Genomic DNA, 23423 nt, shown 5'->3' on the forward strand with positions numbered 1-23423 from the left:
TTGGCGATGGAATATTGGAACCGAATCCTACTCTGGCAGACTCAGTAATCTGATAACTGAGTCAGGCAGGTTTTTAGTACTCCAAGACACTGTTTTTAGTTGGCCAGCCATCTTGGATGAAATCTATAGTGATAGGCCCATTACTGCAATAAGCTGGAGGTAAAATCACAAATCATGTTGGGTAGGATGGCCCATCAGGTCAAACAGCAGGAAGTTTGCCAGTACTCTGCTTGGATGGGTCAGAAGTCCAAATCTATCCCTTTGGTTCTCATTACTACTAAGTTATCTTTAGCATAACTCAACATCAAATTCTGGCTATGTGCACAATCCCAACATCCAGTTCAAGTCTGAGCTTATTTTGTTTTTGTAGCAGATCCACTCTACTATCATATTACCCCTGTGACATCGCTTCCTTACAATCCTCTTCCATCCACATTTGCTCAAACCATAACCCATGCTTTCATCACCTTGAGAATTAGCTCTGATGTTCTCAACAGCTTCACTTTTCTCAGAACACTATACCTGTTTCCTCTCCTGTTTAAAGAAGCTGTAATGGTTTGTGATTTTGTGGCCATTTATCCATGAAAAAGACTTTGACAGTCCAATGCTGCATTGGCCATCTATGTGCCATTGAGAGGCTATTTAAGTATGGAATAGCTCAGTGTTTTGAAGATCTCTTAAGCAAATAGCTTATTTGTTAGCAATATTGAATAAATTAGAAGATATCTAGTTCCTTGCTATTGACAAGATTGTTTTGGCTTCCTCCAGTCTTTGAAGGAAAGGCTGTGAATGAAGTAAAGCAGCTGAAAAATCACCAAAAAGGCTAGGTAGCACATAGACTTGCAAGAGAGGATTGACCTTTTGTTGGTAGGAGAAATAGCAGAGTGTGCTGCAGCTGAACAGGCTTATGGCCAGCAGGATGGCAGTGCAAAGGAGGCTATAGAGAATCGCATGGAAAAGAATATAGGGCGGACTGTAAAGTTGTGCTGCCAATTTGTCATCACTAGCCAAAAGCAATTTCAACTCTGATTTAGAAAAAACAGGGGAGGGAAGTAACAAGCAACTGTTCAAGGGACGATAGAATTACTGACATAAGTGTCTCTTTAGTTCAGTGACCCAACCTGTAAAATGGAAGTTAGAAATCAAACATTCAGTACAAAGACAATTAAACAAATACGAGTGACTGGGATCGGGATTTGGAGCTTTAAAGAGAATGTAGAATTTCCCTGCTACACCTAGCTTTATGTTTGTGACAAATCCTTTATTCTCAAATGATATCTACTAATCCTACTTCAGAAGAGTCAATGTTGATGCATTTAACAAGATATGAGACAAGTACATGAGGGAAAAATGAAAAGAAAAACCTGTTGATAGGGTCAAATTAATTATATGGAATGGGAGGAGGCTCATGTGAAGTATGGTTAATGGGCCAAATGGCCTTTCACTATGCTATTAATTAATGTAATCCTACATTAAGGGACAATGAAAGAAATAATAATAAAATGTTAAAATTAACAAACTCACTCAGAGTAGCCACAGGATGGTCAGGTTGGAAAATTGAAACATCAGATCGATACAATGTTAAATGGCATTACATCACTTTTTTCCCAACCATCTGAAAACATTTGACTCCTCAATGTAGTACAATAGCAAAGGAAACTTCATTTCGTGTTTAGTTAGCAACTATAGCAAATTTCCTAAACAAGTTTACAATATTTGGAAGGGAATGCGTCAAGCTGACCTGATTAAATTGTTCACAGCGGTTCTCAAAGTAGCTGAAGCAAATTAAAAGGAGGCAACTGAGAAGAGAAATGAGTGGTGTTCCTGGAGAGATAAGGGATACAGTGAGAAGGGGGAAGTAGGTGAGGTAGATCTCTCAAAAAGCAACAGGGTGGTCAGGTCTTAATGAACTTTCACTTGTCGCTAAAATACTTCTGTTTTTAGCGACTTTTACAATATAGTTGATAAACTGATCTTTTCAAAAAAAACTCTAAGAAATACGACAGTTTGTATTTGCAAGGCACTCATTAATGTAAGGCACTTGACATCAAATTTATCTTGCTTCATGTAGTCATTACACCCTTTTGCTTCATCTATGCAATTTGTGTTGTGAAGTTCAGGAATTAAGCCTTTCTTTTAGAGGAGGTAGGTGTAATTTATGCTTTTCAAAAGATATGAATCTTTATAATGAATTCTAAATTCAAAGTAATTTCATTTTGGCCTAATCTTATTTAAAAGGAAATGTGATATCCAGTAAGGCTGTAAGAAAACCTTTGAATATTACCTGTAGAAGTGAGCATCGATTTAATCATTAATTGGAACACATTCTATGAACATTAATCTTACTGTTTCTTATTAATGCACATAGTACAAGTTGATTATGATGAAACTGGGGCCATAAAGAGTCACAATGTAAGCTTTTAGCACATTAGAAATTTGTGGGTTTCATTTATTGTTTAACATTGAACATGAAAAATAACTTTTTAAACTCATGTTGAAGATTCTTTTAGATTTTTCCCATCAGTATTAATTTAAGATATTTAGATCCTCTATGAAGAAAGGTTTTATCTTTTTTTGCCAACATTTACCAAAGGTTATATGAAAATATGTGTTGAAAATCTGTACTGCTGCATTTTCCACAAAATATTTGAATGGGCGTGAAGGATAGTAGTTTTATTGCTGGAATATTAATCCAGAGTTAAAAGCAAAATACTGTGGCTGCTGGAAATCTGAAACAAAAATAGAAAACGCTGGAAAAACTGCTGGAATGACCCTTCTTCAGAGCCACCGGTAGCTCTGAAAACATGAATTGCACCTACTGGTAGCCCTGAAGAAGGGTCATACGGACTTGAAACGTCAACTCTGTTTCTCTCTCCACAGATGCTGTTAGACCTGCTGAGTTTTTCCAGCATTTTCTGTTTTTTGTTGTAGTAATCCAGAGCCCCGGACTAATGGTCCAGAGACTTGATTTCAAATCCTATTTAGAATCAAAAGCCAGCATCAATAATAGTGATCATAAAACTACTAGATTCTGATTTTTTAAAAAAACAACTGACTCACTGATGTACTTTAGGGAAGGAAATCTGCCACCTTTACCAAGTCTGGCATTTATGTGACTCTAGACCCACAGCAATGGCCTCTGAAACGGCCTAGCAAGCCACTTGGCTGTATCAAAATCTCTATAATGGATTGCAGAGGATTAAGAAGGTGGCCCATCACCACCTTCTGAAGGCCAATTAGGGATGGGAAATAAATACTGGTCTTTCCAGTAACTCAACACTGCTGTGCAGTAGTCCCACCCAATGGCCGTCATCCCATGAATTAATAAATAATTAAACTAAAATTAGATTGAGTGGGCATTTGCAATAATTATATGTGATCCATACTACTATTAAACTACTAACCACAATAATGCATATCCATAACTTAACACATGGTAAAATGTGAGAGAGTTTATGTGACCTGTTCCCAGCCCTTAACACCAGCTATTGTTTGCTAAAAAGAATAGAAGTTTATTCTGGGTTGTTTAAGATTTTTGGGTGGGACTGCTGCACGGTCGTCTTGAGTTATGTCTTACACTTTTTGCATTTCATGATGCTTCAGGGAAGTAAGGCTAGTGTTGCTATGGTAACGCCTCTCCATTCTCAAATATGGAAAAAGATTTGAGTGTGATTATCAATCATTCCCTTCAAGTACCCAGACAATGTGAAGCTGTTATTCACAGGCAAAAAATCAAATGCTGAAGTGCATTTCAAGAACATTGGATTATAACTCCAAACATGTCATTTTAACTCTTCATACGTTATTATTAAGATTGCGTCCAGAATAGCGTGCCATTTTCAGTAAACAACTTTCAATGGGTATGGGTGTTGCATTGAAGAGAAGACAGAATCTAAATGGATGATTCATTACCTTCCATTTTAAATTACGATGAAAGGCCCGCAGATTAAATTTAATTTCAATCACAAAAAATATGACTCAGGTCCTTAACATGTGAAGTGGCGTGGATAATGTGTGCATGAGCATAAAAAATTAAAAGTCAGCGATGAGCATGGATCTCAAGGACATGATTGGTGAACTAGTAGCTCATGGACTCAGGAGCAGTGATTTTTTTTTTCTGTTGTTTTTCGGTGGTAGCATTTATTGTTGCATTTGAGAAGATGGTGGTGAGTCTTCTGCTTGAGCAGCTGCAATCTGTCTGGGGAAGGGGCTCTCACAAATCTGTCAGGTAAGAAGGAAAGCAAGGTAGAGAGGCAGAGAAGTTCAGGAAGGGAATTTCCAGGCTTAGGGCCTTTGCAACTGAAGGCACATCTACCATTGGGAGAGCAATTAAAATTGGGGATGTTCAGGGGGCCAGAATTAGATAGATAGCTCAGAGGGGTGTAGGGCTGGAAGTGATTTCTGATACAGGAAGAGGCCATGAAGAGTTTTGAAAATAAAGATGGGGATTTTAAAATTGCGGCATTCCTTATCCAAGGGCCAAGAGGAGGCACATTGCTGATCGATGCACAGGATTTGGTACAAGGAAGAAGAACATAGCAGAGTTTTGCTTGCTGTCAAGAAGATAAAATAATGTATATACTGTTATTGGAAATTATTTTAAAATAGAGTTCTAGCAGTGTCAATGTCTATGGCCAGGATTTCCCGGTCGGCGAGCGGAGGTGGAACTCCCAACGTCACCCCACGTCAGTTCCATTTCCAGGTCGGCAGGGGCACAGCTGAGTCAGCTGCACACCCGCTGACCTGTCAATGGCCCATTGAGGCCATTTAGAAACTAATTAAAGTCATTAATGGACCTGCCCGTCCAACCTTAGGGTTGACGGGCAGGCTGGGAGCCCTGGCGGGCTTCAGAAAAAGCATGAAACCTCATCCACGGGCAGCATGAGGTTTCATGAGGGTATTTAAACTTTTAATAAAGGTTTCAATAAAAGTTATGGACATGTCCCAATTCATGTCACATGAGGGGACATGTCAGGGAAATTTTTCTATCATTTGTACTACAAATTTTAATTCGGAGCCGATCTCCCTGAGGCAGCACTTACCCTCAGGGAGATCAGCGCACTCCCGGCTGAGGGAATCCCCCCCCCCGCACCCCGCACAGGGAGTGCATAGCGCTTCCTGGCGGACGTCACACTGGGCGGCTCTTAATTGGCCCACCCATGTAAAATGGCGGTGTGCCTTCCCCATCGGGAGCACCGATCGGAGGCACCCGCACCCGCTTTTGCACTTCCCCCGCCCCCGCCAAACGGGGGGATAATTTTTCCCATAGGGAAGTTAGAAGGTGAAGTGTAAAAGGGGCAATTTGCATTTTTAGGCTGTTCAAAAAATTGGGTGAAATATTACACCGAGCCAGAAGAAGCTAAGCAATGAGTTTATTTTTTCCAAAGCTTACTAATAAAATTGGTGTTATGAAAGGGTTTTATTGTTAGAAAAGGTAAGGTTCAAAAAACCTAGTGACACAATGGGCAGGATTGCACCGTCGGCGAGCAGGGGGCGGGGCCCGCTCGCTGACGTGTAAAATGACGATGGATGACATCAGACGGAACCCCTGACGTCATCCCACCCCATTTAAATTTTCAGGAAGGCGGGGGCGCAGCAAAATCAGCTGCGGGCCCGCCGACCTGTCAATGGCAACTTGAGGCCATTGACAGGATCAATTAAGCAATTAAAGGAACTGCCCATCCAACCTTAAGGTTGGCGGGTCGGCCACGAGCCCCGGCGGCAACTAGAAAAAACGTGAAACCTCATCCAGCGGCGAGATGAGGTTTCATGTAGGGTTTTAAAAATTGTTACAAAGTAGTTATGGAAATTATGAACATGTTCCAACTCATAGCGCTTCCCGGCGGATGTCAAATGGCGGTGCGGCCCCGATTGCTGGTGGCGATCAGCTCCGCGCCCGCCCACGATTGGGTCAGGCCCACCCACCCGATGAACGGAAAATTCAGCCCAATGAGAATTTGCATTCAAAGAGATAAATATGTATAAAGGAAGAGAAGGCTGTTGGTAAAAGGAGAGCGATTCTAAGATGTAAAGCCTCTAGCCTGTAAGCCTCAAGCCGATATCTGCAAGGACCCAGAGCTGAAAGAAACTCATTGTGACTGTGACTGTCCAGAGTGTGTTTTGCCAGGGCTCTGTTTAAATCTATGTGTTTCACTGTTGCCTTGATGGAGGTGTAACTGGGAGTCAGCTTAATTAGGGGATTTTTGGAAGTTATTATAGTAGTAATTTGTAGACATACGTATGTGCTTGCAATCTTTTAATTAATAAATGTTTAATTTAGTTTTATAAAAACCTTTTGAGACTCAGTGGTCTTATTATAAATGAATTCAAAGCCTGCATCTTGAACCATACAAATTGCAAAAATTGGTTATGACAGTTGCTTCAAGTTTCCCTCAGGCATTTGAACAACTCAGCATTTATCATCTACTGTGTCATAATATTGACCTCAAGTTTACAGAGAATTAGAATGAGGGAGGCCTGCGAGCTAACAGTCTAGAGATAACAAAGGCATGGGCTGGGATTTTCCGGATCCGGTGTGGTGGGGCCTGCTGTGGCGGGCCATTCAAACTTCCATTCACTCCGGCAGGGCCCGAAGATCCCGCAGGCAGGAAGGGTCAGAAAACACCATCCATGGATGAGTGTTTGAGCAGGTAAACTGAAGCAGGATTGGAGTTGGATGACTTTATGGAGGTGCAAATATGAAGCCTTAGGGCTGCACGGATATGTGGTCAGATGCCCATCTCAATCAAATAAGAAACCAAGTTTGCTAGTGTGCCTGATTTCACTTCAGACAGTTGCCAGAGACTGAGATTGGGTCGGTGGCTAGGGAGCAAAGTTTGTAGCAGCGATGGAAAACCATGGCTTCAGTCTTCCCAATATTTCATTGGAGGAAATTTCTGCTCATCCAGTGCTGGATGTCAGATTGGCAGTCTGATCATTTCAAGACAGTGTCGAGGGAGGTGATGGAGAGATAGAACTGAAGGTTGTCAGTGTACATGTGAAAACTGACACTAAGGGGCAGCATGCAGATGAGAAATAATAGGTCGCTGGGGTCACCAGAAGTAATTGTGCAGGGCTGGGAATAGAAACTATTGTAGTTGATTCACTGGCTATAACTAGATAGGTAAGAATGGAACTAGGCAAGTGCAATGTCCCTAGCTGCTCAAAGGTGGAGAGGTGTCAGAGGGGGAATGCTGTGGTCAACCAAGACTGAAGACAGGTTGAGAGAACAAAGAGGAATAGTTTCCCTTTGTCACAGTCACGTAGGATGTCATTTATGATTTTGATAGTCACAATTTCAGCACTGTGGCAGGGGCGGAAATCTGATTGGGAAGATTCAAATCTGTAGTTGCGGGGAGGATGTGCGTGGATTTGCCAGGTGGAAATATGTTCAAAGTCTTTGGAGAAGAAAGGAAGGTTAGATCAAGGCAGTCATTTATAAGGGAAGTGGGATCAAAGGTTTTTTTTTTAGGAGAGGGTTGATGATGGCAGATTTGAAGAAGAGAGGAACATCACCTGAAGCAAGAGAACCATCAACAATGTCAGCTAACATGGGAGCAAGGAAGGGAAGTTGGTGGTCTGCGGTTCAGTGGGAATCGGATTGAGAGAGCAGGAGTTGGGTCTCGAGGGTTTGATGATCTTGGACAGGGCATGACGGGAGATAGGAGGGAAAGTAGAAAAAGATGCGAGTTCAGGACTAGGGCAGCAGCTGATGCAGTGGGCTGGAGGAAGAGAGGAAATTAGCAGAGGAAACTGATTGGATTGTCTCAGTCTTATGAGAGGTCTATGAGCTCCTCATACTTGTTGGAGATGTGGAAGAGACAGTGGGGAGGGGTTTAAGCAGCCAGTGTGCAGTGGCGAAAAGAAGCTGGAGATTACCTCTGCAGTGCAGGATGATCCTGGAATAGTGAGCTGTTTTAACAGAAGAGTGCAGCACTGGAAATTGCTTTATGTGGTCCAGACATATCCATTGGTGAATGTTTAAGATAGTTGTCCACCACATCCATTCAAATCTGTGCCCCTTGGACTTAAGGGAGTGGAGGTGAGGGCCACACTGGGGGAGCAACCAGGTGAGTGATGAGAACAATAATTTTAGGGAGGATTAGGACATCAAATATGGAGGTGAGAGTCAAAAGTTAGACAGTTGGAACACAAGAAGACAGCTAATTCATATGCTTTTCCTTTCTGATGTCAACCTGAAACAAAAGGAAAATAAAATAAATCTTTATAATGAAACAAAGCTGTCAATCTTAGAATATAGACACCTTCAGGAAAAAAACAAAACAGAGAGTCTTTCTCACAGAACTCCCGGGATAATTGCAATGTCTATGAGTTGTAAATGTAGGTTGATATCAGCCCAGTGATCTTATTTATTTGCCTGTCACCTGAGGAAACTCCGTTGCCTTTTGTTAAGCAGTATGCCGAGCTCGATATTAAATGACACAGCCTGCTGAAATCTTAATGTTGCGCAGCACACAGGTAATCTACATAAACTGGGATGAATTATTCTTTTGGTAACTGCTGACCACTCGTGTGTTCCAGACAATTCCTATACTGATAAATATGGTCAATAGTCCCAGAAGCTATACACCTCAGAGCATTAAAAAAAAATTGTCACAAACCAGACCACTACAAATTATTTTATAACATGTGTGTATATAAAGAGAGAGATTCTTTTAATCTATACCAAGCCATTGAGTCTGTCAATTCTTTTACCAAACAATTGAATGGGTCAGGAAGATTGGAATTAATAGCTGTCTTGGTTCCAGTTCTATTATTTTATTTTCTTGTGTTCCACTGTAGTTTTTACACTAGGTCGTTTGTGGTATATTAGGTTTTGCCAAAGACCTATTATTTTGTCAGTGAATAAAGGCATTGTGCAATTGTTGTGTAGCTGAGTGTGAACCTGCCTTAGTTGATTGTCTCTGAGTTAGATGTTCAGAGTCTGAGCAGAGACTAGGCTGACATTTCATACATATGAACAGGAGCAGGAGTAGGCCATTCGGCCTCTCCAACCTTCTCCGCCATTGCGTGAGATCATGGCTGATCTGATTGTGACCTCAGCTCCACATTCCTCCTACCACTGATAATCTTTGACTCTCTTGTCAATCAAGAATCTAACTACCTCTGCCATAAAAATATTAATTGACCCTGTGTCCACCCCTCACTGGGTAAGAGAGTTTGAAAGATTCTCAGCTCTCTGAGAAAAAAAATCCTCTCCTCTCCATCTTAAATGGGAGACCCCTTATTTTTAAAACTGTGTCCCCTAGTTCTAGTTTCTCCCACAAGGGACAACATACTTTAGCGTTTTCTAAACTCCAATGGATATAGCCCCAACCTTCCAACCTTTCCTTGTAAGATAGCCCCACCCCCATCTCATATATTAGTCCAGCAAACCTTCTCTGAACTGCTTCTAATGCATTTATATCCCTTCTTAAATAAGGAGGCCAAGACTCTGCACAGTATTCTAGATCTGGTCTCACCAACGCCCTGTACAACTGTAGCAAAACATGTTTACTTTTAAGTTCCAACATTTCATTTGCCTTCCTAATCACTTGCTGTACCTGCATACTAACTTTTCCTGATTCATGTACCAAGACCATTTCAATGGCATACTGAGGTTGCATTGTCAGAGATGCCACCCTTGGGTCAGATGCCCCTCCTACCCCAGCTTTCCTGAGGCAGTAATTATTGCCATTAAAACTTCAACAGCTTTTTCTCAGCAACAAAACAAATTTGCAAACCATTAGTGTTAGCCAGCAGTGACCACAAGCCATGATCACATCCCAACCCTGCCTATCCTTAACATTATTGGTTTGTGAATTTGGGTCAATATATTCTCAGGTGTTTTTGATTACAGAACTTTATAAATAAATCCATATATTGGTTCCTGCATATATTCCTACTGCAGGTTCTTAAGTAAAGTACACCTTGGGCAGGATTTTCCCCCCCGTTGCGGGGGGAAGTTGAAGTGCGGACGCGCAAGAGACGTGCCTCCGATTGGCGCCCCCAGCGGGAGGTGGGGGTGGTGGTGGGGGGGGGGGGGGGGGCGCCATTTTACACGGGCGGGCCAATTAAGGCCCGCCCAGCGTGACGTCCACACGGAAGCGCTATGCACTCCCTATGTGGGCAGGGGGGGGCGATTCCCTAAACTCAAGAGTGTGCTCTTTCGCGCACGCGCACGAAAGAGCGCACTCATCTCCCTGAGGCTAAGTGCTGCCTCAGGGAGATCGGCTCTACGATAAAAAATATTAAAAACAGAAAAAAAAAATCGCTGACATGTCCCCTCATGTGACACTGTCACATGAGTTGGGACATGCCCATAACTTTTTTAAAAACTTTAATTAAATTTTTAAAAACCTACATGAAACCTCATCCCGCCTGTGGATGAGGTTTCATGCTTCTCCTAATTCCCACCGGGGCTCCTGGCCTGCCCCGCCAACCTTAATTAAATTAGTTTAATGTCTCTGTCAATGTCCTCAATCGGCCATTGACATGTCGGCGGGCGCCCAGCTGATTTGCTGTGCCCCAGCCTACCTGAAAATTGAAGGGGGGTGCGGTGACGTCGGGAGTTCCGCCCAACGTTACCGTATCATTTTACACGTCAGCGACCGTGCCCCGCCCCCGCTCGCTGATGCGAAAATCCTTCCCCTTGACTACCTGCTAAAATATTGTCCAGCCTGACATTTGGAGAAAAAAAGAATGAATGAAACTGCAGTGTAAAAGAAAGCAGAGCTAATGGTGGAGAAAACAGAAAGGAATTTTTTTGGCCAGTACTGATACTGGAGCAGTTTCTGCTAATTTGCTGACTTATTTTCTATGGTGTTCTTCTGATCTGCCTCTGTGTTAGATGCAATGACATTGGCAATTGAGTTTAAATGATCTTAAAACCACTCAGTGGGTTCACAGTGAGACCAACCTATGCCCAGGAAGCTTATCAGTTACCCAGCACTTGACAGAAATCTCATATAGAAGGCCAAAGTCTTCAGCTTGCCTGCCCAAAAAACACAATTTCCTATGCATGTCACTCTCAGCATTTCCCTTGCTGCAGAACAAATGAAAACAAACAAACTCTCAGTGTGATAGCAAATTCTTAGATACAGTGGCATTGGTCTAATTAAACTGTGAGCTGCATAACTTTAGCCAAAGGCTAGCATTATCACCATGAATGTTAGTGTAATGCTGCCTCTGTTGGTGTCTCTTGCTTTATTTCACTGTCCAATGAGAGAAATCAATGGAAAAATTACATTCCCAAATGGACTTTGGAGGAATAAAGGGAATCTCAGAAAAATGGGGCCAGAGAAAGAGTGAAGAAAAGGAAGAGGAGCGGAAAGAGAAATACTTGACATAGGAACAGACATCATCCATTTAGCCTCTTGAGCTTGCCCTGCTGATCAATGAGATCATGGCTGATCAGTAACCTAACACCATCTACCTGTCTTTGCTCCATATCTCTTAACAAAAGAGATTTGGTTAACAAAAACCTAGCAGTTTCCAGACTTAAAGTTAACAATTTATCTAGCGTCAACTTCCATTTACGTAAGAGAGTTCCAAACTGCACCACCCATTGCGTGAAAAAGTGTTTCCTACCTTAACCACTGAAAGGCCTGCCTCTAATTTTAGGCTATGCCCCCTTAAACTCCCCAACCGGGAATAGTTTCTCTCCATCTACCCTATCAATTTCCCTTAAATTTCTTTAACTCAATTAAATCACCCCTTAAGCTTTTAAATTCCAGGGAATACCACAAGAGTTTGTGTAACCTCTCCTTATTATTTAACCCTTGGTGTCCCTCAGTCCCTCTTTCTCAGGGAGAGACCCTTTTGATGACCCATATGATAGTTGCAGCTAGTGTCATGTTTTTGATGTGAATGAGTCTTCAGGTATTTGACATGTGATAGCAATCTTAGACCTAGGATTTGTTCAGTGTTGATGGTGTTAATCACTAGTCAGTTGTCTTGTTGGACTCCTCTTTCTCCTGTGATAGTAGCAGTGTGCACAGTTCAGGAAACTGGGGACTGACTGTAATGTGAATGTGCAGCCCTGTTTCTGTGAATCATTGGAGTCAGTGAACAATTCCCAAGTGAATGTGAAAGGTTAAGCAAACACCAAGAAACAGTTTTTTTGATTTGTTTTGTTTTTAGAACGTTACCTGCTGGCGAAATGTGTGTGTATTGCAAGCGGTCGGCTCAAACCATCAATTATATACTGCTAGGTCAAAGCAAAATGATCTTGGGTTCAGTTGACAGACTAAAACAATAAGCTGCTCAATTCCCCATCTATGGTGAAGCCTTAAGCAGTTGTAAAAAAAAAATAGTTCACTCAGGTTAACATTTTCAGGAAGTCTGTTTGTTTGAATTTGCTATTCCATCTCACACTAGGCCAGTTACAAGTGGGAGATTACGCGCTGCATTTTTTTTTTCTGTGACGTACCTAAGATTAGAATTCGTCCTAAATTGAAATCTTATTTTTGGAGGTTTAATTTCAGCAGTGCACTGGTAACACATCAAACCATTGGGAGAATTTTATTGGCCCGCAGAAGGCGGGAAAAGGCAGCAGGAATGGGTGGGTGGGTGGTGGGGGTGTCCGGATAGTAAAATTGGGGAGAGTGGTATAAATTGGCTCCCTGACCATGTGCTACCATTGGAGAATTTTACCGATGGTGGTTAAGTGGGCGGGCAGGTTTCCCACCTCAAGGAGGTGGAAGGCCAATTTGAATATGTAAAGGCCTTATTTAACACTATTTTGCCAGGCTGTCGGCATTTTGTACTTTCTGTAGGCTGCAGGGCCCCTTCCTTCCTTAGAAGTAGCCACCTTTCCTGCTGGACCTGCTGAAGCCTTGGAGCTGCTGGCTGATCAGACTGGAGTATTAACTGGCTGTGGGGCTGCCGACATTGGCGGGGTTGTGTTCCCCAAAGACTTTATCAGTGGCGATACTATGCAGTGGCTACATGAGTGCTATTTTTCACGAACAGGATGTTGCTATCAGTCCAAAATAATATTCTGCCTAACACATAATTAAGCAAATGTCATGCATGAATTTCAGTGCCGGCCCGACGACAGGTATTTAGGCCGAATGTCCCATGGATTGGCTGACTGAATCAAACAACATGTTCCTTTGTTTTTTCATAATAGGCAGAGCACATACAGCATGCAACTAGCCCGCACTTGCAAAATCCAAAACAACATCCAAGTTAGATGTGATTCTGTAATTGGACAGCATTTATTGAACAGTCCTGAGTATGCTAACAGCTACACTAACAGCCAGTTTAAGATGATCAGCAATGTTTGTAATGTGGCTTATTTACACTTGCTAGAAGCAACTTGCAACACACAGGGACACATTTTCTTCAAACAAAAGCAATATATTCAAGCTTTGTGCCTTTTCTGAATTACCTGGGAGCTTGGGTAACCTATAGGTTCCTACTGCTTTCTCTGCGCCAATGCCTGGGCCAATTAGAGTTGACTTGCCAGCAAATCAGCACCCTTTTCTCCTGTAGTATAAATTGTTATAACTGTTTGAAATTTGGTATTCTTGTTTTTATCCTGATGAGTGCAAGATGAAAAGCTTCAGCAATGTGTCTCTCTTTTCAGCCAAATTCAACATCTGAAAAGTCCTGCCCCATGTATTGAAAAGATGTAACCACTGCATCAATGTAACCCTGTGTGAATAAGTTAATTAGGACAATCAGAGAGGCATTTATAACTTTGGGCTGGATTTCCCTGTGGGCTTGGGAAAACCCAACCTGTGCACTTCACGCCTTCTGAAATGCACGCCCAAACTTTATGTGACTTTGCCTGAGATTTTTGTCTTTTCTTTGCACTTTGCATAGTGCAATTTGGGAGCCGCAATGGAGTGCATGATGAGTGTGGGTGTGGGGGGCAGGCCCGATAAAAGCCCTGCCTTAGCTCTCCGACATAGCAGGCCAGCTCCCAACATTGTTTAAAGGCCCCTTTATTCCCACCACTCATCCATCCCGATACCCATCATCCCTCATCTCTCCCCATGTCATATTCCTGCCCCCACCCTCACCCTATGCCACCAAATGCCCCCTCAGATTCCCCATGCTACCTCCATTCTCCCACACACCTCCATGCCCCCTCACCCTGCCACCCACTCTTATGCCACCCTGTGCCTGCACAGAGTGCCCACCCCACTTTCATGCCAACTCCATGAATCCTCCAAAGCCACTCAGTATCCATAATGTACAGTCCTCATGAACCATGTAGTAGCAGTGTGAACTATTTAAAAATAATTGGTGAAAATATCAAATCTCTAACAATCTCACAAAACCCTGAATTCAAACATACAGTCATTGATACCAGAAGAAATACTTCGGTATAAATAAAATTGTAATCCTCTAAGTGCCTGTTAGGCTTGTAAACAAACAAGAACCACATCAAAGGCATATAATTTTATTACAGCCTCTTAAAAGTGCCAATCATTCTTGGATCAACTGAAGTTGATACCGGCTTTTGAAACCCAGCCAAGCATTCATGATGATTACAGTTATCATAAGAAAAGCTTCCAGCTACATTGCCTAAAATTAACAGAAAAGATACTGCCCCGTTTCTACCTCAAAGCAGATTGCCTGTCAATCGATAGAGGGGAGCAGTTGCAGAGATTTTATTAATCTTTCAAAAGCAGAGTTTTTTTAACAGCCTGAGCTGTTAGTTGATTTAATTCACAGCAAAAAAAGGTTAGAATACATTTTTTGAAGACATTATGTAATTTTGGACAATTGGAAAGAGTACTTTAACACATGGCAACAATTACACAATGCTGGTCAATGAAAATGTCAACTTACCTTTGCAGGGCAGATCCCAATGATGAATCACTGCATTAAAAATCATCTACATTACAAAACAGCATCAAATAGTGACATTTGAAGGTTAAAACCTTTTACACTTAAATGTTGTTGAAAAGAAAGACATGTTTCCAAAACTTTTTCTTTTGCACTCATCAAGAAAATTGCAAGAATGCCAAATTTCAAATGATCACAACAATTTATACCAGAGGAGAAAAGGGATGTTGATTGGTTGGCACATCACCTCTGATTGGCTGAGGCATTGCTATGGATAAAGCAACAGGAAACTGTAGGCTCCCCATGCTTCTGGGTATTTCAAAGAATGGGTTCTTGTGTCTCAATGTATGTTACTTCTGACAAGCGTAAATGAGAATGTTACGAGCTTGACTGATTATCTTAAATTAGTTGTTAGTGTAGCTATTAGCGCACTCAGGATTGTTCAGCAAGTGTTGCCCAATTGTGGAATCACAACTAACAAGAGACATTTTGTTTTAGGTTTTCAGGTGTGGGCTGGCTGATTATGGTCTGTACTCTGCTATTCTGAACAGGCAGAGGAACATGTTTGTTTCGATCAGCCAATCGTTGGGACATATGGCCTATGTACCTGGCATCGCACCGGCACTGCTCCATCTCAAAAGTTCATTGGAGCATGAGATGGAGGGCATTAAGGTGTGTTAGGACATGACTGCAGATTCAAAGTTCACAAACATATGTATCAGAATGATGTGCGGGGTAGGAGGTTAGGTTAATTCCATCAAAAACACATTTCTCATGGAAAACTAAGAAAATGTTATTGAGTGTTTGACCTAAAGGGGATCCCAGGGCTGCATCATCTATTTGAACATATATGCTGCCAGTAAAACTGAACTCAGTTGCACGGACCATTAAGTTCATAAGTTCAATGAATACAGTCTCAGAAAACGGCAGCACATTTGGATTACCGTAATATAATGATGTGGTGCAAATGTTAATGGCTTCTTTCAGTGGCATAATTGTAAATAAGCTAACAATATCAAACAAGCACATGGACAAGGTATTGCTATCAATATGTAGGCCCTGCAGGGTCTTAACGAAGGGGCAGGAATCCTTCACTATATATGTGGAAAACTCAAACAACTGGCCATAGTAATTCACTCAACAATTTGGCCAACTAATGCTGCACAGAACCAGCCATTGATAAAATAAGGCATAATGGGGCATCATTTTTGGGTGTCTTCGGCAGCCCATACATGCATGGACATAGTGAACCATGAGGACAAAGCCTATCATAGACATCGCAAGGCAGCTTGTTACTCCTCCTGAAGTCCCACAAGCGTTTATGGAGCTTACTTTCAAGAAAGGCTGTCTGATCATGTTTGGTGGCAAATCCAATAGATATGAACTTGGAACTGTCATTAAGAACGTCATGCATCTTGTCACCATGTTTGTTGCGCTTGTTTAGAATGACTTCTCAGCTTGTTTGTCCCAAAGAAGAGTCATATTGGACTCAAAATGTTAACTCTGTTTTCTGTTCACAGATGCTGCCAGATCTGCTGAGTTTTCCCAGCACTTTCTGTTTTTACACCTGCCCCTTTGTCAGGCTTACAAATATGTATGTCTGGATTAGTGCTGAGGCCTTGCAACGCTACCAGTCATTCACGCTGCATCTAAAAATCAGACATGTCATTAGGTATTCCACACTATGTGTGCACTAGATCCTTATCCTCGATAATCTGGCATTCTTACATTTGTCCTGATGAGCGCCAGATGAAAATCTTCTGCAAGGTATCTCCCTTTTTAGCAATATTGACGTTCTGTACTGCCAAGTGGCTGATTTTACACTTACCTGTCAGAATTTTCCTAACTCCTCAGCAGGCTCCCCAGTCAATGTGACCTCTCTAAAAAGACTTTTGTTTAGAGCCCCCAAAACCCAACAGCACTGCACAAATATGGTATGTGGGAGAAATACAATTTTCCTGTGGTCCTCACAATGGTGACACTGACCTCGGAAGAAGAGCATGTGTGTTTTACACCCAGGCCTTCCTGACCCACAAATAGGACACGTGAAAATGGCACAGGGACAGGGTCATGAAGGCAGAGGAAAATTATATTTCTTCTGAAATGGAGCTAAGTACAGCATTTTGCACCCCGATTCCCACCTCTGTTTGGAAACAAAAATTGGCCCCTTCATACTAGATCAAACTCTTTGTTAAATACAGCTACTATTTGTCACTCCTTGTTGTGTCTGTACGCTCTCATCATTCTGTCCAGCTCCATTACCACGTCCTTTGGTGATGGCCAACTCTCCCACTAACTGTGTGGGGACTCTGTCAAGCTATCTTTCTAGTTGCTGTCCATGGTCCCATAACTTAAAAAAAATACCCATCCCTAAATTCTCCATATCTCCAACTCACCTCCTTTCAGCCCATGGTTGATCTCCCTCTCTGGAATTTCCATTCTCAGCCCCTCCATTCTTTTCTCTTGCTCTCTCCCTTTCAAACCATACCTACAATCAACCTCTTTAAGAAAGTTTTTGTCATTCCTCCTAACCTCTGATTCATTGGTACAGCATCCATTTTCCTCGCAGCACTATGAGTGCAGTGAATAGTTTTCTTCATTATGTATGAATACAAATTGTTGATATCTAGTATTCATTCCATCATTGTCAGAACGCATGAGGTTTTAACTATTTACTTTTCTCTCCTTTGTACCCCAATGGGGAGGAGGGGGGGTGGTGGCGGCGGGGTGGCGTGGCGATGGCATAGTGGTATTGTCATTGGACTAGCAATCCAGAGACCCAGGGTAGTGCCCTGGGGACCTGGGTTCAAATCCCACCACAGCAGATGGTGGAATTTGAATTCAATAAAAATCTGTAGTTAAAAGTCTAATGATGACCATGAAACCATTGTCAATTTTTGTAAAAACCCACCTGGTTCTCTAATTTAGGGAAGGAAATCTGCAATCCTTACCTGGTCTGGCCTACCTGTGAGCCCAGACAGTTGACTCTTAAATGCCTTCTGAACAAGGGCAACTAGGGGTGGGCAGTAAATGTTGGCCCAGCCAGTGATGCCCACATCCCATGAACTAATAACGGAAAAAAAATGAAATGCATAGATTAACGCAGTCACAATTTTATTAATAGTTTAAAAAATTATTAATATTGATATTATCTTTTCAATTCTAACAATCTGGTTAATAACAACAATAACTTGTACTTATACAGTGCCTTTAACATAGTAAAATGTCCCAAGATACTTTATCAGAGACAATGTGAGCCCAAGGAAATATTAGGACAGGTGACTGAAAGCTTGGCCAGGTAGGTTTTAAGGAGGATCTTAAAGAAGTGTAGAGAGTTGGAGGGAATTCCAGAGCTTAGGGCAGAGGCAACTGAAGGCATGGCAACCGATGTTGAGGTGCAGAAAATCAAGAATTCACTAGAAGCCAGAATCGGAGGAGTACAGAGGCCCTGGAAGTTTGTAGCACTGAAGGGGGTTGTAGAGATCGGGAGGGTAGAGACATTGGAGGTTTAAGAACAGATGAGAATTTTGAACTTGAAATGTGCTGGTCTAGGAGACAATGTAAGTCACCGAGCAGAGGGCTGATGTGTGCAGGATGATTGGTGTAAATTAGGAAATGGACAACGGTATTTTGGATGAACTGAAGTTTGCAGATAATACAAAGCTTGGCAAAGCATTAGGCAGTGATGAGGATAGTTATAGACCTCAGGATAACATACAGGATGGTGAAATGGGAAGGAGCATGGCAGATCGAGATCACTGCAGTGGAGTGATGCACCTTTGGAGAACTAATATGGAGAAATAGTGTGCTGTAAATGGCACAATTATGATAAGTGTGGGTGATCAAAGAGGTCTCCGTGTCCATATACTCAAATCCTTAAAGGTAGCAGGGCAAGGTAACTTAAAAGTAAGGTGGTTACAAAAGCATTTAGGCTACTTAGATTTATAAATGGAGGAATAGAAGAGATCATGCTAGAACTTCATAAAACACTGATCAGGCCTCAGCTGGAGTTTTGTGGACAATTTTGGACACCACACTTTAGGAAAGATTAGGGTACATCCTAGGGTAGGTTTGCAGGGGTGAGGGACTTTAGTTGTGAGGAGAGCTTGGAAAAGTTATAACTGTTCTCCTTTGAACATAGAAGATTAAGAGGTGACATAATAGAGATTTACAAGATGATGAGAGATTCTTGATAGAGTAGATAGAGAAAAATTATTCCCTTGGGTGAGTGGGTCAACAGTCAAAGGTCATAGATTTCAAAATATTGGATAAAATCTAGAGGGAGGATGAGGAGCAATGTTTTCAGCCAGAGGGCAGAATCGTCCCAGATTTGAAGTAAGTGCAGTAGGGAGCAGGTAAAAGGATGTTTTACCCGCCAGCCACAACGGCAGCTTCTCACGTTGTATCATCCCAAACCCGCCGCATTAATTATGCATTCCTGGGAAACATGCCAATTCCATGGTGGGCGGGCTCTGATTTGCCCGCCAAGCGATCACCTCGCCGCTTCATCACGCCGGCACCACATTTAAAGTACATCCACGTGCACACATCTCAGTGCTTCCAGCCCAGGACTGCTGCAAATAAGACATGGCCCTGAAAGGCAAGAAGACTGCAGCTCCCAGGTTTAGTGACGCACCCCTCGAGCCCCTTTTGGATGCTGTGAAGGCCCGCTGTGATGTCCTTTACTCCGGCTCTGGCCACTGGAGGGGCAGCAACATTACCACTCCAGCTTGGTAGGCAATGGCAGTGGTGATCAGTGTCAATGCAGCACAGAAGAGTTTGGCCATCCAATGCAGATACAGGATGAATGATCTTATCCATGCTGCCCGAGTAAGGCAACCATCTCATCACTCTAAACTCACACATTCAAGCCCATCGCACATTCACTGGCATCTCACTCACTGCCAGCTCAAGGAACATCACCACTCACTCTCTCACACACACCCTCCCATCTCCACCTGGCCTCATCTCCACTGGAGACTGCCTCCTCAGCCCCCACCATCTTGAGGCCACTTGCACAGATCAACTTGTGCCCCGACACACACCCTGGGATACCCCCCTTCCCCAGTACAGCCCTCACCCTGCAGCCTCTTCCCTTGCCTGAGGCCACGTCTCCCCCTTCCCCTTGCAGGCCCTAGCCCTGCAGCTGTACAAAGCCACTCCCGGCTTATAGCTGGTCTGGTAGGTAGAGACCCACCCGTGAGCCCCCCTAAAAGTTCTGTGGTGCTGCCTGCGAAGCCTGGTGCTGATGACTATGAGTGAAGCTGCCTGAAGTAAGATAGGCAAACAAACCTCCAAAGTCTCGAGTGAAGTGTAGCTTGCCAGGTGCACGTCACTTTTGTGCAGCTGTGAGACACATCGGCATGCAATCATGCAGGTGTGGGCGAATGATCCAGGGCGGGGACGATAAGTCCAGTGGGCTAACCTTATAATGATATGCAGATGTATTACAATGAGGTTTCCGATGTCCAATGGCGAGAAACGTGGCACGCCATCAATGGGCTGAGTGGACGATCTCAAACTGGTTTCACAACGTCGTGAAACCAATTTTTGGCCATATTGACCGCCCACACCACCGAGTGTGCCCAACGCCAGCGGGCACGGACGATTCCGCCCAGAGAATTGTTGGGATGTGGAACACTTTACGTGAAAAGGCAGTGGAAGTTAATTCCATAAATAATTTTAAAAGGGAGTTGGACAGGCACAGGAGGATGAGGAGCTTGGAGAGATTAGGATCAAGGGAGCAGGAGGTGGATCTCATGGACAAGATTATCTCAGAGAAGGCATTCGGGAAGATGCAGCTGTTATCTTGTCATTTACATTTGATTCATTAAATTATTTTGAATTCCATTCTCTTGGACAGCTCCTTTTAGAAATACATTATAACCTATTGGCAAACAATGCTGTCTGCAATATATAATGCCAACCCTTTAGCCACTGCAAAATCTATTAATAATTAGGTACTCTTAGTTTTCCTGCTTCCTGTTCAACGTGTGTATCTAATTGCTCTGACATACTGCCCTTGACAGGTCAATGAAAATGCCCTATATTTGTTTGCGTTATTTTAAAAAAGGAACTTCAGCTCAAATTTCACAGGAAATGAGTAGACAACCAGCCTTGCCCGATAGATGGTCCGTTCCTTTCAAATCTCAGCTGTATAGAAGGTCATCCCTTTGCACATTGCGGATGCTGCAGGACCTCAGAAATGTGACCTCTTTTGGCATAATTCCTTGAATTATTGGTTTTAAGGATTGAAGCCAGTGTTCTGTCTGAAATGTCACTGAGTGAGACCCCTCTTTTTGCAGATAATTTTGTTTTTTGGCAACATTTTCCTGGGATCTAGTCTGTTCCACTCACCATATCAAACAATGGGGAGCTGTGATGAGAGCCCCAGGAAGAGTATTGTGGCACTCCTCGCCTCAAACAGGGATCTTGAAAGTAAAAGAAGATATAGAGGACATCTCCCCTATTTTGTTGCCCTGTAACAGTTGTGTGAGGTTTCTGGTGAATGTCAGCTACATCTTTGATAAATCTCTTCTGGAAGGGACCTGACTTAAGACGTTGATGACTAGTAAGCCAGAATTGTGGCATTTTATTTGGATATCCATAACATCAAAGTGAACTATTTTGTTTAGGCTAATAGGAATAGCATTGGAAGCAATGCTATCAGGACAACTATAAAGAACACAGAGACAGAGGACCAGAGTAAGTAAAAAAGACAGGCACCCTGCCAAATCAAAAACATGCACCAATCAAGCTAAATGATACTTTTTTGAGACACAGACAGAAACTCATCATCATGAGTCGGAGATTCCAAATCAAGCCACTGAAAAATTCACATAGTCAGCACTGAGTTTACTGGGATAAAAGCAAAATACTGTGGATGCTGGAAATCTAGAACAAAAACAAAAATACCTGGAAAAACTCAGCTGGTCTGACAGCATCTGCAGAGAGGGATACAGTTGACGTTTCAAGTCCACATGACGGGAGGAACAGCACCTAACTTTCCGACCAGGCACTTTACAGTCTTCCGGACTTAATATTGAGTTCAACAATTTCAGATCCTGAAACTCGAGGAGTAGGTACACCTACTCCACACCGACCGCAGAGGTTTAAGACTGACCCTCACCACAACTTGCTCAATGGCAGTTAGAAATGATAATGTTGCCAGTAATGCCCACATTCCACAAACAAAGTAAGTTCTTGAGGCTTGACTTTAACTAACCTGCGCTAAGTTAAATGGCAGTTAGTGGCTGTCAGAAACTTCAGGATTCCACCCCATGTTCTTTACAATGAGGAGTTTACTTTTGCTGCTAAATATATAATCATATGAGAGCATGCGGAATTTAATAGTGCCGAAAAGATCCTTGGAATGTACAAAGTAAATCGATGTGAGAGCTAATTAGAAGTACGTGGAAATTGAACAGGCTGATTGTTATGATAAAAAGGTGGGATTATCTTCGGGCTGTTGGGTGCAATGGACATTTTCTGTTATTGGAAATTCTTGTGGGACCTATAACATCATAGAGAGCAGAAATTTACCCCTGTCGGGGGGCTTGTGTGGGAGCGGGCACAAACCCGATCGGCGCCCCCGATCAGGGCTGTGCCACCATTTTACATCAGCGGGCCAATTAAGGCCCACACAGCGTGACGCTCGCCCGGAAGCGCTGAGTGCTCCCTGTGCAGGCGGGGGTCGGCCGGGATTCCCTGAGTGGGGACCTGCGCTCTTTCGTGCATGCACGCGAAAGAGCGCAGAAATCTCCCTGAAGCACAGGGGAGATTAGTTTGAGTTTTAAAAATTTAAATAAAGAAATGGAAATATTTTAAGACATGTCCCCTCATGTGACAGTGTCACATGAGCTGGGATATGTTCATGAATTTTGATTAAAAAATTTATTTAATTAATGAAACCTTCATGAAACCTCATCCCACCTGTGGATGAGGTTCCATGAAAAATGCGTAGGCCGCCAAGGCTCTTCCTCTGCCTGACAACGCTAAGGTTGGACGGGCAGCCCTGTTAATTATTTTAATGACTATTTAAATGGTCTTAATAGGCCTTTGACAGTTCGGCTGTGCAACCGCCAAACTGAAAATCTAAATGACACGCGGTGATGTCAGGACACACGCCCGACATCACCGTGCATCATTTTATGCATCGACGAGTGGGCCCTGCCCCTGCTCACCGACCCAAAAATTCTTCCCAGAGCCTGGGAACCCACTTTCCATGCAACCATTGTGTAAAGAGACTGAGCGTGTTCATGGAATATTTCAAAATACTATGTTGTGTAGGAGTTAAACAAAACATGGCCTGAATACAAAACTCTGCTCCATTGCTTACTCAACCACCTTTTTGTTTTGGTCCCTAACGAACTGTAGTAAAACCTACTACAACCTTGATCATAACCTAAACTGTTCAACAAAATGATGGCAGGTATTGTTGGCAGTGCTATCAAGCAGCACTTACTCAGCAATAACCTGCTCACCGATGCTCATTTTGGATTCTGCCAGGGCCATTCAGCTCATGACCTCATTCCGGCATTGATCTAAACATGGACAAAAGGGCTGAACTTGAGAGGTGAGCTGAGAGTGACTGCCCTTGACAGCTAAGCAGCATTTGATGA

The 23423-nt window shown here is 42.8% G+C and overlaps 1 protein-coding gene across 2 annotated transcripts in view; it reads left to right on the forward strand.

Moving 5' to 3' along the window:
* tsnare1 (T-SNARE Domain Containing 1) overlaps window positions 1-23423 on the forward strand; it is an 875956-nt gene that overhangs the window by 794798 nt on the left and 57735 nt on the right. The gene's annotated exons all lie outside the window — the stretch shown is intronic.

Source organism: Cetorhinus maximus, chromosome 4 (genome assembly GCF_964194155.1).
Source record: "Cetorhinus maximus chromosome 4, sCetMax3.hap1.1, whole genome shotgun sequence".
Taxonomy (NCBI): Eukaryota; Metazoa; Chordata; class Chondrichthyes; order Lamniformes; family Cetorhinidae; genus Cetorhinus; species Cetorhinus maximus.